At 35.2% G+C, this 19,879-nt stretch overlaps 1 long non-coding RNA gene across 1 annotated transcript; it reads right to left on the reverse strand.

The window, feature by feature from the left end:
• Nucleotides 1-500: 500 nt before the first annotated feature.
• Nucleotides 501-1,639, reverse strand: LOC127851061 (uncharacterized). Its single transcript, XR_008035643.1, has 3 exons — nt 1,608-1,639; nt 1,032-1,133; nt 501-567 (listed from the first exon to the last, which is right to left on the reverse strand). It is a non-coding gene; the product is annotated as an uncharacterized LOC127851061 (long non-coding RNA).
• Between the last annotated feature and the right edge of the window lie 18,240 nt (nt 1,640-19,879).

Raw genomic sequence — 19,879 nt, forward strand, 5'->3', positions numbered from 1 at the left:
AAGTGTGTATATCTATGGTCAAAAATGTTCTTTTATGAACATTATCTACGTAACATAGGCATTTTTAATCTTACTAATGTTACATAAATGTATGAAACAGATACATTTTGAATTAATATTTATAAATATCTGCTTTTGTTACCTTAATTTTACAAAAGAAATTTTATGACTTAAGATATACAACAAGTGGAATCCCAGTAGGCTCAACTGAGATCCAGTGTACCTAAACTGCTTTTATTGCATGTTGAGATGTTTCAATCTAGCAAGTTCAGAACTTGGGTAAGCAAACATTAGAACAAGTATTCTGAACAAGTTTAATGTTGGTTGGTAAAAAAAGTTCACTCTTGAATGTTCACACGCCTTTTAGTTCATATAAGCAAGTGGCCGTTTTTTTGTCATGGTTGATAACACAGAAACGAATAGGAAAACAGACAAAAGGTAATCCAAAAAGTTCACCATGAGCATGTTGTGCTTAGGTGTGTTTAAAAATAGGAACATACACATTTCAACGAAAGTGTCGACTCCACCGACCCCATCAATCAAGACTGGTGGTATCATGAATAGAATCTGAAAAAAAAATTAAAAAAGGATGTCTAAATTAATTTTATGAAATTACCAGGTGTTGATTATTATACCCCGCGAACGTAGTTTAGGGGGTAGGAGTAAGCTTGTCTGTCGGTCTGTTTGTCTGTCGGTCTGTATTAGGTGTCCGCTCTCTAATTCGAGTTGTTTTCATTTGATCTTCACCAAACTTGGTCAGAAGTTATATCTAGATGATGTCTAGATCAAGTTTGAATATGGGTCATGTCAGGTCAAAAACTAGGTCACTGGGTCACTTAGTGTGTATTCCGTGTCAATGCTGCGTGTGGGGTATTGGTCACCTTAGTGACAAAGCTCTAGTTTGGTTTGAAAACAATGTTTCTAAAACTACACCACATTGTAAAAATTCATTGTATGCTTAATTATGGTCCAAAATTAGAAAAATGCAATCTATGCTAAAGCCTGGCTCAAAGTGAAATTGGTTTTGGAACCTTTTCTTGGATAGGCTTTAGGCTGATATCTGTTTCCGCAGGCCCGCCTCCTGTTCGCTGCATTGAAAGTCGCCTTTTCTGTTCCTTTTTTTTAACCACACTCTGAAATAGTATTCAAAATGGTCAATCCTGAAATGTGAATTATGATACAAGGAACATAAACCTACACTATTAATTGTACATTTGAATGTAAATATTAACATGATTCAATTTTAGAAAATATGCATATTTTTTTTATTTAAGGATAAATAGTAAACATTTGCATCCAAAATACACCCTATGTTTAAAAACAAGATAAGAAACATTCCTTAAAAACTCTTGCAAAGCAGGGTTATATAAGGTCGCCGTGGGGTAGTGGGTATGGTGTCAGCCTAGCATCCGGAAGGTCACGGGTTTGATCCCCACTGTGGGAGCTTTCTTTAGATCTCCTCCATAGACATTAACTTGATTAAGTACTGGTTTTAGTCCCAGGAAACCTACTCAAGAGCGTTTCAAATAAGCCTAAGGCTTTTGATGCAATCAAGCTTAAATTATTTTAATAGGTTTAAACTGAAGCAGTGTTATTTGCACACCTACCTTCAGGTCTGTCCATTTCCGTTGACAGTCTTTTCTACTCCAACCACCAACAGCATTCACTCTTATGAAATCAAAATATGTATTGTAAAAAGTGTGTGCAATTACATCATAAAAATGACCAAACATAGATATAAAAAATATGTATAATTATTTTATGCTTTCCGGTGGTTTATAGAAAAATATCAGTGAAATGAAACTGGTATTTCACTGTTTCAAACAGTGAAAAATAACAGTGAAAAATATCGATATTTTTCACTGCTTTGCTGTGAAATGACGTCATATTTTTCGACAAAATGACGTCATAAATCCAGCGACTTTATCCAGTTAACTCTACTACAATGAAAATTAACGGTGAAAAAAGCAATAAAATAAAAAGTTTTAAATGATCACTTGTTAAATAAAATCGATATTCCATCGAATCCAACAAATATCCTCTATTTATTTCAATTTGTAATTCTAGTTGTAGTCTTCAATATCTTTTGGGAGCACTTGCCCGAAATATCAAGTTATGTAGTCAACTTTTAAAAACTTATAAAGTGTACTACTTGCCCAAGTTCCAACAACATTAATTCAATAAATTAACAATTTACTTGTTAAGGTTTTGGTAAAGTGGGTTAGTGTGCATAATTATTCCTGACAATGCTGTTTTTCCAATTTTAAATATCACATCATTAATCAGTTAATAAAACACCCAAATTTCTTAAACGATATCGTTATCAATAGTGGCATATGCTAATTCCACCGTGTCAACATATATCGTCATACATCTGCGAATATTTGCAGTAAGTCTTATTCCTTATTATTATTCAATAGTGTGAATCTATTATTGCTACTTACTCCTCGGCGATCATCTTCCACAGCGATGACTTATCCTTGGAGGTTAAATTTTGGCTGAACCTTCCAAACAAGCTTGTGTTGTGTTTTTCAATTGCGCCTGCAAGCGCAGCAATTTCACCGTCTGACCAATTTTTCGCCCGTTGGTTTTTTTCAGACTCCATCGTCAAAGTTGCAGACGACAGTACGTAAAATAAATACTACCGGATATTGACAGTACGCAGGAAAAATACAACCGGATGTTGACATTTTGAATATAACCCCAAAGAAAACAGAATGTACAATAAAGAAATCGTAGATTACGAGAGCGTTTTACGAGGACAGTTACGAGGGCGTTATTGAAACGGTTTACGAGAATCGTAAATCTACTCGCAACTACCCGAGTTACGATATCGTAATATTTACGATACGATATCTTATTGAAACGGTCCCCAGAGTTCCATTTTTTTCGCAAGTAGGAATATCATTGTTGTGAACAAGTATTTAATATGGGTATTTTCTTCCTTTGGACTTATTTTCTTTACATATGTTGAAATAACAGGCCCTTTTGTTTTACTATCATTGGTGACTTTATTTCCAGTTGTTTTAATATAATAACTAATAACTCTGATAAATACTTGGTACAATAAAAAAAGATACATTGATTCCGATTTCGCTTTCTAAATATTCTTTCGAGATAAAACAATCATTGTCAACGAAAATATCTCTAACAAAACGAATTCCTCTTTCATACAGAGTTTTAGCATATACATAAGTATTATCGATTTTTAAATTATCATTACAAAAAATAGGCATATCTAGTATGTCATTATTGCTTGTTATAGGCAACTTTTCAATATACAATATATAGCTGTGTAAAACATATAGCCAAAACTTATTTTTAACTTCATGCATATTTTCTCGTCAAACATTTTTCAAGTATTTAACCATTTTTTCATATCAATAAATGAGTTGACAAGTTTGTTACAATTTCCATCCTCTATGGTATATCTTTTTAAGCCATGACAATTTCATATGCTTTTCATAAAAGTGAACATCTATCATTTGTAATTCTCCTTGGTTATATTGCTTAATAGCTACGGTGCTTTTTGACGATGCTGCGAAGCATCATCTAAGTTATCATATCATGAAAAAATTCTTCACAATGGCAACCTATGTAAAAGACCGAGCCAGTCCGATTGAGATAGCTCGTTTTTTCTAATCGGCATACTTCGCTGATTATCATTGATAAAGGTATAGGAAGCTCAGCTATAAATAGGACTGCATATTCTGGGAAAAGATTTAATAATATTTTGAAAACGTTAATTTTAAATCAGTTATATTCAATCCATTATATGTTTAAAGATAAATGAAACAACTATGTATTTTCTGTATTGTGTTTGACATTTGTCGTAATTCAGTAAATAAATTGCGAATTAAAACGTGTATAATTAACTTTCAACGCGATCATGAGTGTAAAGAAAACGAATTATTTCGAACCTGCCATTTGTAAACGTTGTAGCGACTATGGTATATAAACAGCATAATAGCAGTTTCATATCTGTGATACTCGCTCTTCTGCGTGCTTTCTCATTTTGCATATTTAATAAACTTTTCAAACATAAATTACAGAGCCACATCTGTGCACATACTATGTTTGACAATTCCTTCGTTTGTTGGATATTGTTTGCTGTTTTAAACACATATTAGGTCATATCGCGGAGATTTAGTTAACCTTACCATGTGTTCATGGGCGAACTCACGTATTCAAGTGCTCTTACGACTATGTGCTCATACACACTTTCGATCGGGAATCATCATGAAATTATTGCCGTACTTAACAAACCAACAGGCCTAAGCTTATTGAATTAGAGAAAAAGAACAATAATCAAAAGAGAAAAGTATATGTTCATGCACATGGGATTGTGAAATCACGTCCGTACACATAGCATCATTAACTTAGGAAAGGAAACAACGAAATATAAAGTTTGGTATGATATACGTGTGAAATTAAAGAGCATGGTGTAATTAAAGAGCATGTCAAGTTTTGAATTTATATGCTGAAACGTAATGTTATAACCCAAAAACGTTTTACTGTAACAGACAGTTTTTTAAGATAAGTGGTACAGAAAATACACGTCAAATACCTTTTTAAAGATATTTCTTGTTATATTTGATCGAGAATATAACCCGCCTCCCAGTTTTGCTGAAAGGATCAAGTTCCCCACGGGTACAACTTCCCGTACCCCCATTTTTTTTCGAACCCTACATTTTTCGTACCCAATTGTTTTCGTACCCATTTTTTTTTCGTATCCAAATTTTTGCTCGTGACCAAATTTTTTTTCGTACCAAATTTTTTTCCTACCAAAATTTTTTTCGTAACCAAATCTTTTTACGTACTTAATTTTTGTTTTTGGCATAATTATTGTACCCAAAATTTTCGTACCCATTTATTTCCTACCCAAAATTTCCGTACCCACATACACAATTGTGGTGATGTAGATAAACTTAAATAGATGCTTTTATATCAATCCTCTTCAAAAGCATCGTCACACCAGTACTGTCAGTACTTTGATTATCTTGTTTGGGTCACTCCATATGAATTCAGAAAAAAGAGCATTTATTTGTTTCATAATTTCAATTTTTTGGGGTAGGCAGAGTAACAAATTTGTTAACGATGGTAGAAGCAGTGACTTTACAAAAAAATTAATTTCCATTTTAACCAAATCTATGTCATATACTATCCCAAGAACTTTAAAAGATGTTGCTCCCCAGGTGAGTTTGTATTTTGTACTTCATTGAGCCTATCCATATTAAGTTTCTTTTATCAAAGTTCATTTACAAGCCAGAGTTATGTTGAAAAGTCCTGAATAAAATCTAATGTACTATTTAGAGATGATTCTGATCCATCAAGTATTGAAGATATGACGTCAGCCAATTGTGATATTTTGTATTCTATATCTTTTATTGTAATCCCATTTATTTACTTGCTTTCTCTAAATTTTAATGGCAAATATGTTGGCGCATATAATAACAAGAGCACCGCCTTGCGGGTGCGGACCGCTCATCTATTAACTTTTTAAAGGTGAAGGGACTCTCAATTTTAATCACAAAGGAGGAAGAGGTGGAGTGAAGAGGGGTGTATAGTGTGGGGGTGTGGACATTTATTACATTATCTTCCAACAATGCGAAAAAAAATGAAAAAAAAAATGTCGGGGGGGGATTCTTGGGTGCGATGGTTGGACGGTATTTCAAAAATAAAATAATAAAAATAAATATTTGTGTTTTTTAACCGTTTAAAAAAAAATTTGGGGGGTGGGTGGGTGGGGTGGGGTTGTATAGTGTGAGGGTGTGGTGGTCATTTATGAGATGATCTTAAAAAAATAGGGGGGGGATTCGGGGGGGGGGGGGGAGGGAGGGGGGAGGGCACGGGTGATGGTTTGGGTGGAGTCTATTTTGGTATGTCAGGTAAGAGTAGTTTTGTCAAAGTATCAATCAAATCTAATCATAAATAAAGAAGTTATGGCAATTTTAGCAAAATTTAATAATTTGACCTTGAGAGTCAAGGTCATTCAAAGGTCAAGGTAAAATTCAACTTGCCAGGTACAGTAACCTCATGATATCATGAAAGTATTTGAAGTTTGAAAGCAATAGCCTTGATACTTTATAAGTAAAATGGATCGAAACACAAAATTTAACCATATATTCAAAGTTACTAAGTCAAAAAAGGGCCATAATTCCGTAAAAATGACAACCAGAGTTATGCAACTTGTCCTTTTACTGTCCCCTTATGATTGTTTGCGAGTGCTCCAAGTATGAAAGCAATATCTATGATACTTTAGGGGTAAAGTGGACCAAAACACAAAAATTAACCAAATTTTCAATTTTCTAAGTATAAAGGGCCCATAATTCCGTCAAAATGCCAGTCAGAGTTACATAACTTTGCCTGCACAGTCCCCTTATGATAGTTAATAAGTGTTGCAAGTATGAAAGCAATAGCTTTGATACTGTAGGAATAAAGTGGACCTAAACACAAAACTGAACCGAATTTTCAATTTTCTAAGTATAAAAAGGGCACATAATTCTGTCAAAATGCCAGTCAGAGTTACATAACTTTGCCTGCACAGTCCCCTTATGATAGTTAGTAAGTGTTGCAAGTATGAAAGCAATAGCTTTGATACTTAAGGAATAAAATGGACCTAAACACAAAACTTAATCAAAATTGTCAATTTTCTAAGTATAAAAAGGGCACATAATTCTGTCAAAATGCACGCCAGAGTTATCTCACTTTGCCTGCCCAGGCCCCTCATGATAGTAAGTAAGTGTACCAAGTTTGAATGCAATAGCATTGATACTTTCTGAGAAAAGTGGACCTAAACGCAAAACTTAACCGGACGCCGACGCCAACGCCGACGCCGACGCCAAGGTGATGACAATAGCTCATTTTTTTTTTCAAAAAATAGATGATCTTAAAATGTATGCACTGATTGGGTCCCCTTGACGACAACCTCTCTCTATAGGGAATGATTCGGACATGAATCCATATATATGTATAGAAGCCACAGTATTATGTACAAACATGGATATCCATTTTTGGGACGTTGGACTCAAATTTAAAAAACTTAAATGGAGTTTCTATAAACTGGAATGACAATGTATCGAACGCTTTTTCAAAATCTATTGTCATTAATAATCAATTAATAATGTATTTTATTATCTTCAGCAAATTTCATTATATCATAAAGCAATCTTGTATTTTTGCCTATCTCTTCAGTACTTCTTTATCGTTTTGCATTTAGCAATTGTTATTTTTATACTATGATATTTTAGTAAATGTGATAGGTGAAGCGTAAGGGATCGGGTCTGGGCGTGAATATCTGCATAATAGCTCGATCCTTGCTAATACTTCTTGGTAGGAGATTGGAGCGTTATTGTAATGTAGTACGTTTGTAATGTTTTTTTTAAGACGTACTGAAGAATAGCGTTGGAAATAATCAATCCAAAGTTTCCTCCAAACTCAATCAAATGATAAAGGGTCGGAAAATTATACCCTTCAAAAGGAAAAAAACAACAATAAAACTAATCTAAATCATGCGTGGATAAATCTCATTTATGCAAACTGGAAAAAATGGTGTATGTGTTGTTACAGTTGAAAGAAAATCAAAATAAACGAGTTTTACAATATATCATATTAGTGAGTGATATTTCAAAACCGATTATTTTAATTTCTTCCTAACCCAGAAACGGCTTTTGGAATGTGTGCAAGCTTAAGTTGCACGTAAACAATCAATTACGAACGGTATTTGAGACTGAGGAACGGGAATAATATTACAATTATTTTATTTTAGCTACACAATTGTGTTGTTTTTACTTCAATGAAATTTCCTTCGATGAATTGCGGCAAATTTTTAAGCCACTGGAATGGATTCCCTGCAAAGAAAACGAATAATTATAAGTTATGAGATCCTCCAAGATGGCGTATAGAAAGCTCCTACAGTTGGGAAGAGGAAAATTACAACGTGCGAGGCATGGTAAAGGGTAGATCACCCTGGGTTATTGTTAGGTTAGGGTTAGGGTTAGGGGTCGGGTTAGGGTTAAGGTATGAGTTAAGGCTAACCCTAACCAAAACCCGACCCCTAACCCTAACACTTACCCTAACCTTCTAACCCCCCCCCATGCGCATTACAATACCATGCCTCGCTCGTTGTCGTTGTCCGCTTCCCCCCTTCAGTTGGAGTATAATATTTGCAAACTAAAATTACAAGTGCGTTATTTATGTATTTATTAAATCGTTAGTCACAATGAAGAAACCCTTTGCAACAAATAATAAAATATTTGTAGTATATTTTGTTTTAAACAATATTGTTCTCCGCTGATGATACATGACAATGACGCACAATCAGATAGTTATTGATACATTTGGTCAGAAAAGTGTTCATAAATATAAAGCTACTTGGCCAGAAAATATATAATTTACACATATTTGTACCGTTTATAAATGTTGCTTATAACTTAGTTCGATCTTTTACTACGTTCAAGGTTTGTCACTTTATAACATATAACTTTATATATATTGATGTCATTTAATTTTGCATTGAATTATTTTTTGCGAACAGGGCCTTTAAAACGCCGAAAAATACATAAAGTAAATAGAAGTTCTAAAAAAACTTACGCAGTGGCAGTCGTCTTACAAATGTAGTTTTTCTGGTCAGTGCAATGTTTGTCGTACCAGTCTCCATCAGGCCACAGTTCTGCGCAGTGTTGATTCTGCACAATAAAGTATGCGCTCCTTATTGAAACAAGCATTTTTCAATCGTGCATTTGTTTCACTTGTTTAAACGTAATTTGGGGTATAAAAAGTATATAGTTGAAAACATGTCAAAAACAGTATTCTTCTTTAGATAGTGTAGTTACAGTGTGTATTATGTCTCTAAAACTGAACAAAAACAGGAACAAGAAAAATCTTTTGTTTCACCGAACAATGATATTAAACCGTTATGCATTGTTTGCGTAAAAAACGTAGCCCAATGGCGAAGCGTTAACTGATTTTTGCACAAGTCCATTATATTTTTAACCACATAATTCATTATCAAACCAACATCATAATACCAGGCAGATGTGTTTAAAAGTGTGAATACATTTGCCTACATGTTATCTTACCGACGTCTTGTATAAAGGAATCAAGCTTTATCAGAACATCTAGGGGTCAAGAACAAATTGAAGGAGTCAATGGCTCGTGTGATCGAACTATTTTATATCCATGAAATGTGTTATTGTCATCCCACAAATATGATTAATAATTTCATGTGACTTTGATCTTTCCCATGTTTCCTTACATTGATTAATTATCCATCCCATGATTCGGCAACTAGATAAATTGTCCAGCCCATGTTTCCCTAACTAGATGCATACTCCTCCATGTTTTCCTAACTAGATGTATTATCCTTCATGTTTCAAACGCATGTGGAACCCGAAGTTTGTCCAAACACACCTAGCAAATAAACTTACTAGACCTACTTATGGGACACATTTTGAATTATATCTTCTATTTCCAGCTACTTAGCTGTTATTAAAAGATTTTTGGTTTGGTCTTGTGTTGCGGGGGGTGGGGGGGGGGGCGGAAGCCGGATAACCCGGACGAAACCCCACCTGTGCGGTATGGTGACCACCAACCAAACTCACATTTTTTCCGGGCACGGGTGTTGAACCCGGGTCGCCGAGGTGAGAAGCGAGTGTGCCAACCACTGCGCTTACCGGACAGGCATTATTCATTCCATGTTTTCATTGCACAATTTGAAATCCACCCCATGTTTTTCATAAGTAGCATAGGACTCAACAACCTCCGCGCAGAGATTTGACTGAAATCATCATAGCTTAATCAAACCCCTGCCTTCATAACCAACACGTGATGATAGCCGAGCCACGTAGTTCAATACTTTTCCTATTGTTATTTTTACTTGTTTTGAATTTAGGTAATTTATTTTGTATTATGAACATAAACGAATACACTAATTTCAAAACATAAAATATGATTATACTACTTTTCATAATATAATATTTAAACGAAACCGAATCTGGTGGGATTTTCTTATGATTGTAGAGATTGTATGTGAGAGCATGGAACGACAACTCTGTGTGGTGATTGGTGTATCCATAGTTTCGACCCTCCTTATTGATACATATAAAAATACGTTAAAAGATTTAAAAAGTTATTTTTATGATCTTAATGATGTTTCTTATTATATAGGCCCGTCTAATTGGTTGCTAAGGTTTGTTTTTATACCCATGTGCTTGTTCTATAAACAATTTTATAATGGAAATATGAAAGTTTTGTTCTTGTTGTTCTTAAAATATTTTAACATTGTTATCACAAATAAGAATCTAGAAAAATGACGCGGCAGAGGACGACGCGTATTCCCACGGCGCATAGATGTTATATTAAAAGGCAATTTGGGTGGGAAAGGCGTATGTTGGAAAGGCTCCGGGACATGGATGGTCGAGATAGACCGTGTTGTCATAAGAGATGTTTAGTATCAATGTGAAGCCAATCGGTGTAGAAATGCAGAAGTTAATGTAAAATAACCTAAAAACAATGAGTGAAAATATCTGACCCGGCCCCATCCTAACCCCCATAACTTTTGACCCAGGGATCAGATCAAAATTCCAAATAGTGCACTGTCGCACATATCCTCATAGCTACCACGCGTTTAAGTTTCAAGGTTCTAGTGCTAATAGTGTAGGAGAAGATAGTGGCCAGGACGGACGGACAGACGGCGGAGATAACCACATAATACCCTGCTCCAATTTGGTGCGTGGGGATAATAAATGACAAATAAGAATCAAAGTAATGACAGTACTGGTGTGACGATGCTTTTGGAATAACATTTTATTCCGCATGCCTCTATTCATTCATACAGAACTAGGTCAACTCAAAAAGGTACAGTTGCTGTCCCAAAAGTCAAAAGTCTCGGGTCAAAGTCCTTTTGCTACACGGGATTCTCATTGTAGAACAATTTACCTCCAAGTATAACTCAGATTGATATATTGTCTGTTTTTAAGTGGTCTTTAAAAACTCATTCATTAGAAAATCTGTAATTTTCTATGTGTATTGTTGTTGTTTTTTTGGATAAAGGAATCATTTCTAGTCATCAATTTGTATCAACATTGATCCTATCTTCCATAAACGTTATGCATTCTCCATTTTTATAAGTGCCACTCTATGTTCTGCCACCAGCACAAAGGACCATAATGGAAATCTATCTATCTTGAAGAGGATGGATATAAAAGCATCAATGTAAGTTAATCTTCATCACAACAATTGTGTATGTGGAAACGCAAATGTTGGGTACGAAAAAAAAATGAGTACGAACATTTTGGGTACGAAAAAATTATGCCAAAAGAAATTGGGCTACGAACAAAAAAATGGGTACGAAACAAATTTGGGTAAGAAAAAAATTGGGAACAAAAAAAAGTTTTGTACGAAAAAAAGTTGGGTACGAAAAAAAAGTTGGGTACGAAAAAATATTTGGATACGAAAAAAACATTGGGTACGAAAAAAATAATGAGGGTACGAAAAAAAAATTGAGTACGAAACAAACTTGGGAACGAAAATTAATTGGGGGAACGGGAAATTGGGGTACAAAAGAAAATAGGTAGGAAAAACATTTGGATACGAAAAAAACGGGTACGGAAAAAATGTGTACGCACAATTTTGGGTACGTAAACAAGTTGGGGGTACAGGGAAGTAGTACTCGTGGACCTCTCGATAAATTTGAAAGAGGACGGGAACCAAGCTGCCTTTATCAATGGCCCTGGGGTGGGTAATGTGAACATGGATGGTCGAGATAGACCGTGTTGTTATAAGAGATGTTCAGAATTAATATGAAGTCAATTGGTGAATAAATGAAGAAGAAATAAAAATAAAAATAAATGAAATTTTGGGCCCCACCCCAACCCCAATTGTCCACTATCTCCTCCTACACTAATAGCACTAGAACCTTGAAGCTTACACACATGGTCAAAATTTATTATCATGTGTGTCGCATGTTGTTAGTCAAATGATTGTTTTACCCATCTTACCTATTTATTTACCTATAACTTTTGACCCAGGGGTCAGATCAAAATTCCAAATAGCTCACCGTCGCACATCTGCTCATAGCTACCATGTGTTAGGTTTCAAGGTTCTTGTGCTAATAGTGTAGGAGGAGATAGTGGCCAGGACAGACGGACAGACAGCGGAGATCAAAACAACATCCCCACGCTTTTAAAATTAATATTATTCGGAATGGAGAACTTTTCTGCTGATATTACGTGGATAATTGAGAATAAAGGGTACTCGGTAAGATAAATTCGTTAAACGGCTTCTCGCCGTCCCCGAAGGTGTTATATAGGGTTAATAAATTCACATTGTGCGAGCGTGGTCAGTATGCCGTGTAACTTATATAGATAATATATATTATTTCCAAGTTTCTGTTTCAATTAATAGATTTGGTATTGCAATATGCACCTCACGTTTCCATAATCGATTAAACGTCTCTATCACTTTTCAATTACACAGGTTACTATCCCTCTGATGTTTTATACAAATGTGTATATTATCCCTCCAACTTTGTGCATTTAATTATCGTTTTTTCGTTTCCAAAGCTAGATTTATTGTCCTTTTCAAGATAGGCCGCAGGTCACAGATTTTGGCATGTATTGAAGTTTGTCATTAAATGCTTTATATTGATCGATTGGATCTAAAAAGCTCCAGTAAAAATCAAGAATAAAATTAAGGAAAGAAAAGAAGTAATCCTCAAATGGGCTCGAACCACTGACCCCTGGAGTAAAATTATATCGCTTTGACCACTCGGCCATCCGTGCTCATACAATGATTGATGTATTTTATACTTAATATAAGCAATCCTCGTAGTATCACAAAATACAACGATAACAACAGAACTCTCCAAATTATTCAATCGTTTCGCGTTGCATCGCTTTATAATTTTTAGGATTTTAAATCGTCAAAAGATGCATATTATGGATATTTAGAGCATTGTAAATGTTCAGTATTATTGTTTCCTCACAAATATCATAACAACAACGAACATGTGCGAATCTTAAACATTTTTTTTTAATTTTTCAATTTACCAAAACGATAAAAGACCCCTTTAATAATTGTCAGATAAATGATATGATTGTTTTCATTTAATGTTCATTGACTATTAAACCGTTTATTATGGTAACTTCAATGTTATCCATTAAGTCATATTCACTTATTTCGCAGTGGATTGCAATGTCCCGCCGCCATTTTGAGAGAGAAAAATTAACGGGCGTATATACATGTCAATGTTGTGAAAAGCCCATTAATGTGATCCAAGTTGTTCCCGTTCCCGATAGTATTTTAAAACGCAAGCATGTGATAATACGGTTTGGATACTTGTCAGATTTGCAGGAAATCGGCATTTTGTTGTTTACAATTGCTGCAATGGGCTCGGAAGTGAGATCAAATAAAACCTCAAGTATAAATAAAGGCAACGGTAAATATTTTGCAGCAACTGAAACATATTATTTACCTGCAAGTTGTTCGGTTCCCCACTTGCCCACTTGGTGAATGCGGCAGGTTTGAGACTGTGGTTCCAAACCCACGTTCCTTCATACGCCAAATCGTCGATGCCAATAAAGTGTAATACCCTGTGTAACATAAGACGAAACAAAGTTGTTTATATCACTACTTTCGCCGACTTTGAGGCTATTATTTCGCGCCATTTTGGTTAGTTTTCCAGGTTTATTTCACAAGACAAGCGTTTTATTCGAGATAATTTTGAAAATAATGTGATTAAATACAATAAATCAGTGGTCTGTTTGTTTATGGAATGTTTATAACAGAAACAATACAAATATTGATTCAAAAACAGTGTACAGACTACCTAACATACACACAGAGAGTGATGTACATGTATTACACGGTAACCGATTTTCTTATATCTAGTGCATATTTTATACATTTTGCAACATTTTAAAGAACATTTGCGTTAACAGATCCCGTTAAAGAATTAAATTTATATACAGAAGGTCTAACGTAAAATCTTCAATCGAGAAATCTCCTCCTTATAGTAGTATAGCATGGACAAATAAATATAAAATGGTACACGTCTTCAAGATCGCGAATACCAGTACAAACAGTATCTTTCGTTTCTTGGTAAATTACTAGTCATAACGGCCCGTATGAATTCTTAATGAGTGTGCATAAACCCTGAAGCGTGTCACAGATTTCCTCGGGTGAACAGGCAATTTATCAAGATAGTTTTCATAGGCAAAGTTCGTTTTATAATCAGCGTATCTTGTTAAAACTGAGCTACGCAGTAATAAGCCTTGCCATTCTTGGATAAAGTTGCTTTTTATTTGCTCATTAAATATAAAAGGAAAAGTACTACATATATTTTCTGGATTTAAAAACTCCTCTGAAAACCTAAATAATCTAAAAGTTTCTGAACAAAGGACACACAGTTAGAGTGACCTAGTTTACAATCTTCTAAAGCTCTAAGATACAAAATTAAAATAATTATAATATCGCTTTGCAAAATCTTACCCCAATACGATATTCGCGTGTATCTGGCAATATATAAAAGATATCGCCCCAAGTCGCCGTAAACTCCTACAGATGATGTTGATTTCCTTACATTTAATATAGATTTACAAAATGACTTGGTAAAACACCAAACTTCGGATGCATAATTAAGTGTAGAACCTACAAAAGCATCAAACAATTCACAACACGTCTTTGGACCGAAAGGATTTTTTTTAATTATATCACAAAATATTTAAAGCTTTTAAAGATTGACCAATTATGAACAAATTAATTTTAGCAACATTCTCAGTATTTTTAAAAACACAACCTAGATAATTAAATTGATCAACAATTTATATTGGTTCATTTTTATAGGACCATCGCTCGTCCCCACGTAGTGCACCACGTTTTCTGAAAACCATAATTGTAGTTTTCGAACTACTGACTTCTAAACCCAACGTATTGCAATAAATTGCCGAATTAATTAAGTGTGTTTGTAATTCTCTGGGAGTTTTGCCTAAAATCACCATATCATCTGCAAAAAGTAAAACCAGAAAAACGATATCATACAGCTCAATACCAGCATTTGAATTCTTGTCTAAAACATTTCTAAGTCCTCTAAAACAGAACCACTAGCAAATGGGGGGGGGGGGGGGGGACAACCTCCCCCTGCCTTAAGCCGACAGAATATTCGAATAATTCGGAAAGACTATTACAATGCTTAACAAGTGATTTGAAATTCAAATACATATTTTTGATAATAAGCAAAACTTAACCACATATATCAGCACTGTACAATTTATACCAAAGTGCATTTCGATATATACTATCGAAGCATTTTTTAAGATCAATATATGCTACACATAGCCGTGTATTGTTATTCAGATAATGTTGGACAACAGACAATAAGGAAACTATGGCATCCGCCATGGACAAACCTTTACGAAAACCAAACTGCGCATCGGAAATAAGGTTGTATTTTTCACAAAACGACGTAGTTCTAACATTCAATATAGTAGTAAATAACTTTAAAAAACAACTTAATAATGTGATTCCTCTGTATTTTGCAACAGAACTACTATCACCTTTTTTTAACAGTGGTATAATGATTCCATCTGCCCAACTTTCCGAAGAAACACCCGAAACTAATATCGCATTAAATATTTTACACATATATAGCGAGAGAATATCACTACATTCAATGAAATACTCATTTAATAAACAGTGTAAACCATCTGCCATATTTAATTTTAATATTTTTGTTGCTTTCTCAACTTCATCGACCGATATTGGAAAATCTAATCCGTCATTATAATCTGCATTAAAATCGTGGTTCATACGAAAAGTTTCCACAGTTTCGTTGGTCGTCTGAAAAATATCCTGTTCTAAGTTTGAAAAGAATCTATAAAAACCGTCCCAACATATGGAGTCATCGACATTATCTTTTTTTCTTTTTGTTGAAATATTTCAAAAAATCGCTAGGTTTGCTCTTTTCACAATTTTCGATATCCTTTTTTTACTCAAAACTTTCTTTTTGCGACTTTTACAATCACACAAGTATTGTAAAGAAACAGGCGTCATACGCTTATTAAAAATTCGCAAGGATTCTTCATACCTAAGTCTGGCTTGTAAACAATATATACTACTCAAAATTTGTTAAGGATCACTTTTTATGTTCACATTATCTTCAATTTAATTTAATTTAATTTGCTATTTTGCAGGTTTTGATATTAGAATGTGTGTTTTTTATTTTTATGTATTGATTTATCATTGATGTGTGACGCTGGCTAAATCTAGCTAGGGGTGAACTTCAAATTACACATACTATAAAAAGTGATCCTTAGCAAATTTTGTGTAGTATAATTATATCAAACCATTCAAGATGCTTAGCAACTGAGGACGGGGCAATATAACTCGTATAACGATTTGTAAAAGATCGTGCAAATAGTGGTTCAGCGACGTCTTTCAAGAAACATAAAACTAATTTACAACGTCATTTATAAAAGTTGGGTAAAACTTGATGTTGAATTGTCTAATTGTTAAAAAAATCAACAATAAGCCATTTTAAAAATCATCCTTTCAATCCGCATTCCATCTATGGTTTCAACAGGTTGGTGTTTCGACAAAGTGCTATTGTTACATTAGACAGCAAAATACAGTGGTGCGTGACCGCTCCACTGGTTGAAATTTAACACGGCAAACTCAGTGATCAGAGTAAAGTGAGATTCACGTGCAAGTATAATCTATACTTGAAGTACAGTTACGTGCCGCAAAAGTAAATGAGCCTTTGTTACAATGATCAAACTAGAAATGGCGCGGCAGAGGCCGACGCGTATCCCCACGCCGCATAGATGTTATATTAAAAGGCAATTTTGGGAGGGCAAGGCCTATGTTGGTGGGGCCCCGGGATGGGTAATGTGGAGATGGATGGTCGAGAAAGACCGTGTTGTCATCAGAGATGTTCAGCATTTATTTGAAGTCAATTGGTGAAGTAATGAAGAAGTTATGTTAAAACAAATTTTGGGTCGGCGTGGTCTATGTGGGTGGGGCGCCACAGGGTGGGTAATGGTGCCATGCATAGGTGAGATTTACCGTATTGTCATAAGAGAAGTTCAGTATTAATTATAAGTGAATCGGTGTAGAAATGAAGAAGTTATAGTAAAAGGCAATTTTGGATGGGTGTGGCCTATGTTGGCGGGGCCCTGAGGTGGGTAATGTGGACATGGATGGTCGAGATAGACCATGTTGTCATGATATTAATTCGAAGTCAATTGGTAAATAAATGAAGAAGTTGTGTTAAAACAAAATTTTGGGTGAGCGTGGGCTATGTGGGCGTGGCGCCCCAAGGTTGGTAATGGGGCCATGCATAGTTGAGATTGACCGTATTGTCATAAGAGATGTTCAGTATCTATTTGGAGTAAATCGGTGTAGAAATGTAATGTAAAATAACCTAACAATGAGTGAAAATCTCTGACCCGGCCCCATCCCAACCCCCATTGGCCACTATCTCCTACTACACTATTAGCACTAGAACCTCGAAACTTACACACATGGTAGCTATGAGCATAAGTGCGACGGTGTACTGTTTGCAATTATGATCTGACCCCTGGGTCAAAAGTTAGTAGCATGTGCGTCGCATGTTGTTAGTAAAATTCAGAGATTTTACCCATACAATTTTACCCATTTACCCATAACAATTGAACTTCTTGTTTTGTTACAATTCAAGCGATTTGTTTATTGAAGAAAATTTCTTAATGCAATTATTAGCGTTTAAAGCAACTTCCTCACGACTTAGACAAGTTCCTTATTATAAAGTCAAGTTCATCACAATTAATATCTTTGCGATTTAGACAAGTTTCTAATGATTAAGGTAAGTTTCTTACCATAAATGAAAATTACTCACGATGCAGAAAGGTTCCTTAATATTAAGGCGATTTACGTTTCAGGGAAGTCATTTACGTTTAAAGGTAAAGAATTGTTTCGATATCGGCACGTTTCTTAAGTTAATGCTACGTTTCTTACGGTTACGGCAATTTCCACGCGATTTAAGCAAGTTTTAAGAGTTAGTCTTGTATCTCACAATTAAGGCAAATTCCTTTACACTAAATTGTGATTAAAGTTCTTAAATAGTATTGATTACGATTTACGTCTTACAAATAAGACAAGTTTCTTAAGGACACGACAAGATTCTTAAGATTACGGCACGTTTTTTAACAAGGCATTGTCAAGTTCTTACAACTAAAGCAGGTTTCTTTCGGTTAATAGTTAATACAGTTTTCACTCGATTATAACAAATCATTCACGATTAATTGAAGTCTGTTACGATTACGGCATGTTTCTTATAATGGCAAGTTCTGTTCGATTAAGGAAAGCTCCTTACTTTTAAGGCAGATTTTGTTACGATTAAGGTAAGTTACTTACGATTAAGGACATTGACTTGTCCGGCCAGAAAGTCATTTTCCTCCTTCGAGTTGATTTCCACCAAGTAGCTGTTGCTGTGGACATTTCGACAAGAAACCTAAAGAAGTACAAAATTTACCATAAACAGTACAAATGTTACTGAAAATATAAACTACTAAAGTTGCTGACAGAACAATTTCACTTGTGTATTGTTTTAGTGAATTTTGTCTTTTATGTTGTTTAAAAAGGAACAATAATTTTCATGATTTTGTGTGCGTGATTTATTAATAGTTAATAAACACAAATATGCTCGAGTATAGTGTTATTACTTTGGCCTCGCTGTATGTCTTTGTGTCTGGGCTGAAATGGTAGCAGTTTTCTCCGTAGATCACGAATTTGTCTGGGCACCGCGCTTCAAAAATAAGAACGTTTTGTTAGTTATAAAACTAGTTAGTTAAATACTGTATTAGTTAGTTAACAAGTCAATTATTTGGTAATGTAACCAGTTAAAGTACTGGTAGGTGTCCACGTCCTCCCCTATGTCTGGTGGTTTACTCAGGTTTTCCGCAGGTTAACCAGTAGGTTTACGCGTCCTGCTATAAATTTACCCAACCATCCTTTATCTGTATGTAAAGCCCTCCGGCGCACCGTCTGTATGATTACCCGTTCGTCCGTAAGTTTGCCGACTATTTGGTCCGTATTTTTACACACCCATTTATCTGTAGGATTACAAAACCTTCCGTCTGTAGGTCTACACACCCTCGAGTTCATAGTTTTACTCAACCTTCAATCTGTAGGATTACCTGCCATTCCGTCCGTATATTCATATACCATTCCGTCCACATATGTACACACCTGTTCGTACATAAGTTTACATACGCATCCATTTGTATGTTAACCCACCCTTCCATCTGTAGGTTTACCCACCCTTTCATTTTTGAGTTTACGAAACATTCCGCCAGTATTTCTACCGTGCCCTCCGTCTGTAGATTCACACATTCGCATTTCCTTCCGTCTGTAGATTTTCCCAACTACCCGTCTTAAGGTTTAATCACCATTCCGTTTGTAGATTTACCACCCTTCCGTCTGTAGGTTTACCCACACGTCCGTCTGTAGGTTTATTAACCATTCCGACTGCAACAGTTTTGCACATCTTTCCATCTGAAGGTCCCCCCATATGTCGATAGGTCTACCCATCCTTCCGTCCTTAGTTCTACATGCCCTTCCGTCTTTAGGTTAGCCCGACTCTCAGTTTCTAGATATACCAACTTGTCCGTCTGTTGGTTTACCCTATTGTCCATCTTATAGTTATCGATCCTTCTATCTGTAGGTTTACACACTTACTGTCTGTCGTTGTACACCCCTGTCCGTAGGTGTCCGTCCTTTTCTGTCTGTATGTTTACCCACCTTTTCTGTCTGTATGTTTACCCACCTTTTTTGTCTGTAGGTTTACTCATCCTATCTGTATGTAGGTTTACTAACCTGTCGGTATATAGGTTTGATCATCCCT

This window comes from Dreissena polymorpha, chromosome 11, assembly GCF_020536995.1.
Source record: "Dreissena polymorpha isolate Duluth1 chromosome 11, UMN_Dpol_1.0, whole genome shotgun sequence".
Classification (NCBI taxonomy): domain Eukaryota; kingdom Metazoa; phylum Mollusca; class Bivalvia; order Myida; family Dreissenidae; genus Dreissena; species Dreissena polymorpha.